This window comes from Eretmochelys imbricata, chromosome 21, assembly GCF_965152235.1.
Source record: "Eretmochelys imbricata isolate rEreImb1 chromosome 21, rEreImb1.hap1, whole genome shotgun sequence".
Taxonomy (NCBI): domain Eukaryota; kingdom Metazoa; phylum Chordata; order Testudines; family Cheloniidae; genus Eretmochelys; species Eretmochelys imbricata.
Genome location: NC_135592.1, coordinates 13,455,768 through 13,459,087, shown reverse-complemented (window position 1 = coordinate 13,459,087; position 3,320 = coordinate 13,455,768).

Genomic DNA, 3,320 nt, shown 5'->3' with positions numbered 1-3,320 from the left:
ACAGGAGGACTTGTGGCACCTTAGAGACTAACCAATTTATTTGAGCATGAGCTTTCGTGAGCCACAGCTCACTTCATCGGATGCACACCGTGGAAACTGCAGAGTGTCTAGAGTGCATGGCAGTCTCCCTCATACAAAGCGTGGCTGTAGCCGCACTGGGGTGCCCTATGGGGGAGGTGTCCTGTTGTAGGGCGCAGGAATGGGGCAGCGTTTCTCGGAATAATTTGTATGCCTGGTTAGTGGTGCTCACCATGTTCTGTGTTGAGAAGCCTGCAGAAGCCGGCCAGAGCAGTGGTGTGGCCGGAGCCAGGCCTTGCCTATGTGCATACAATTAGTAAACCTGGTTATTTGGGACCCAGCTGGGCTTGTGCTCTGTCTTCGTATTATGTTTGTTGTCTGAAGAGTAAAAGACACAGACCTGTATAGACGGTAAAGCCAGCAGCTCCCATCTGAGGTTTCCTTTATGGGATCTGTTGTATTTACCAAACTGAATCTCCAGTATTGAGATTTTTGGCTGGCTTCTTTGCAGAATATGACCATCTCCAGCATAGTCTTTCTTATGTGGGCTCTCCTACATGGATGTCCAGCACAGACAGTATGCCTATCCATAGTTGGGGGGCTCCTGTATTGGTCTCCCCTGTAGAAACTAGAACTGTCATAGAATATCAGGGTTGGAAGGGACCTCAGGAGGTCATCTAGTCCAACCCTCTGCTCAAAACAGGATCAATCCCCAATTTCCCCCCCGATCCCTAAATGGCCTCCTCAAGGATTGAACTCACAACCTTGGGTTTAGCAGGCCAATGCTCAAACCACTGAGCTATCCCCCAATATAGGACACGTACAGTCTCTATAAGAGGGCTCCTGTTTAGAGAATTTTGCTGCCTTCTGTAAGGAGCGTTCTATAGACCAGTATATAGGAGGACTCTCGGTGTCGTTGAGAGCTCTCCTTCTGGCTTGTGTCCTGAGATTCCTCAGAGGCCTGGTCTACACCTAAAACTTAAGTTGACCTAACTACATTGCTCAGGGGTGTGAAAAATTCACACATATCCTGAGAGATGCAGTTAAGCCAGTGTACGCCCCCACTCAGACTGCGCTAGGTGAATGGAAGAATCTGGCGCCTGCCTCTCAGAGAGGTGGATTTACGACAGCGGCAGGAGACCTCTTCCGTTCCTGTAGCGTCTGCTCTCCCGCAGCGCTGCTGCAGCATTTCTAGTGTCGACACGCTTCCGGCATGGCACGCCCACATATGATATCATCTCACAGAGACCGCTCTGTCGAGCTGGAAGGGTCTCTCTTTGGTCAGTACCCTGGTGCTCCCAGGTAGAGGTGAACTCCCACCACACATCTGGGCCCGAGCACTCCCAAACTTCTGGGGTTGGAAATCGGGAGCTGGAATCCAGGGCCATGTGTCATGGCCTGGATCCTTCTCAATTTCTGGATCTGAGAACCAGCAGGGAATGGGAAATCAATAAATCCAGAAGACCAAGGGTTTTTTTCAAAGCAAGAATGGGCTCAGAAGGTTCCCAAGCTCAGCATGATTCAGGCAGGTTACACTGAGGGACAGAGGGGCTGGCAAACTGATTTGGATGCAATGATAATATTAGACACTTATTGGCAAAATAACCCTCCCAGCTACCCAGTGGAGGTAGGACATTGTCACGATCCCCCTGGCCAAGTGGGGAAAATGAGGCACAGAGCAGTGACCAGGCCACACAACAAGACAGTGGCAGAACCCAGGAGTCCTGATTCCCATTCCTGAACACTGGTCTGCGCTTTCCCGCCGAAGATCTGCCAGAACCTTTGCCCCAAATCCAAACCAAATCTCTCCAGAAGTTCCAAAGAGTTTGACTGACTATCTCCTCCACTGCTTTTTGTCAGTTTCATGCAGCCTGCAAGAGCGGGGCTGGACTGTGGCCACAAAGGCTGTTCGTGCTGTGATTCCTGACCTGACCGGAAGCAGAGGAAGCAGTAAAAATGGCGTAAGGATGCCTCCTCTGAGGAGACTCCCAGACCAAGGGCAGTCTTGCAATGAGATGCTCCCAGGCAGCAGGTCCTTGCACCTACGCAGGGTCTGCCTGCGTGCATCTCCGTGCAGGGTCTGTGCCTCCTTCTGCCGCCTCAAGGTTTTGGAGGAGACAGAATTGGTTGAGATGCTTTTCTTCGTCTTCTGCTGCTTGGGAGCTCAAGCTCCCACATCCATGAGGCAGGCCTGAGCCAGCTCTGAATTTTCCAGCACAGGTAATAAGCCTCTGAGAGTTCAGCTGTTCCTCCCAGCTCCCCAGATGTCTCTGTGCTCAGAATCTATTAGCGTCAGGTGTTCTCACAAGTTCTTTAGTGCTCTCTGGTTTGGGATGGGCTGGAAGTGCCACGAGAATGGCTTCCCAGGGGATGTTTCAATCCTGTCAAGAACACACAGGCACCAACAATTACAAAACCCACAGCAGGATAATAGTGTGACTTGCACCAGCCTGTTCCATCGGAGGATCTCAAAGCACTTTCTGGAAAGGCAGCTTGGGTTTGTGGATAGCGCCTGGGGTCTGTACGCAAGAGGGCTGGGTTTACATCCCAGACTCCCTAAGTGGCCTTGCGTAAGTCATTTAGGATGGGCTTTTCAAAGGGATTTAAAGAAAAAAAGCAGTCCCACTCCCACTGAAAATCAATGGTGTTTAGGTCCCTAACTCCCTTAGGTCCCACTGAAAATTCCCCAACCATAAGGTCTTGGTACCACAACATGGCAACAATAAAACTTCCTTTAGGGGACAAGAGGGTGTCTCTCACTATGGGCAGTGCCTAGCACAATTGGGCCCTGATCTTATCCTGAGCCTTGAGGTGTTACTGTAATATAAACCATTATTATTAATGATAACTTTACCAATATTTATTAGCCCTTGTGACAGCTTTGTTTTACCTATTTTATAGATTGGGGAACTGAGGTATGTTGAGGTTAAAGGAGAAATACATTAGGTTTGTGCCTGCTTTTTGCTTCTTTCTTTATAAAGAAGCCTGGAAGGCTCCCTAAAAAGGGGAGAGTGGTTGCTTTGTTTACATTTCCCTGTTTTTCCTGGAAGTCTCCCTGGATGATTAGAGAACTGGTGGTGACATGTCATCACGGGTAACAAGGGAGAGAAATCTGATTATCAGAAAAGACAGAAGTGTTTAATAAATATTTCTGTTCTGTATTTGAGGAAAAAAAAGAGATGATGTAGCCATATCACATGATAACACTTTTTCCATTCCACTCGTATCTCATAAGGCTGCTAAACAACAGCGATTAAAATTAGATATTTTTAAATCCGCAGGCCCAGATAACTTGCATCCAA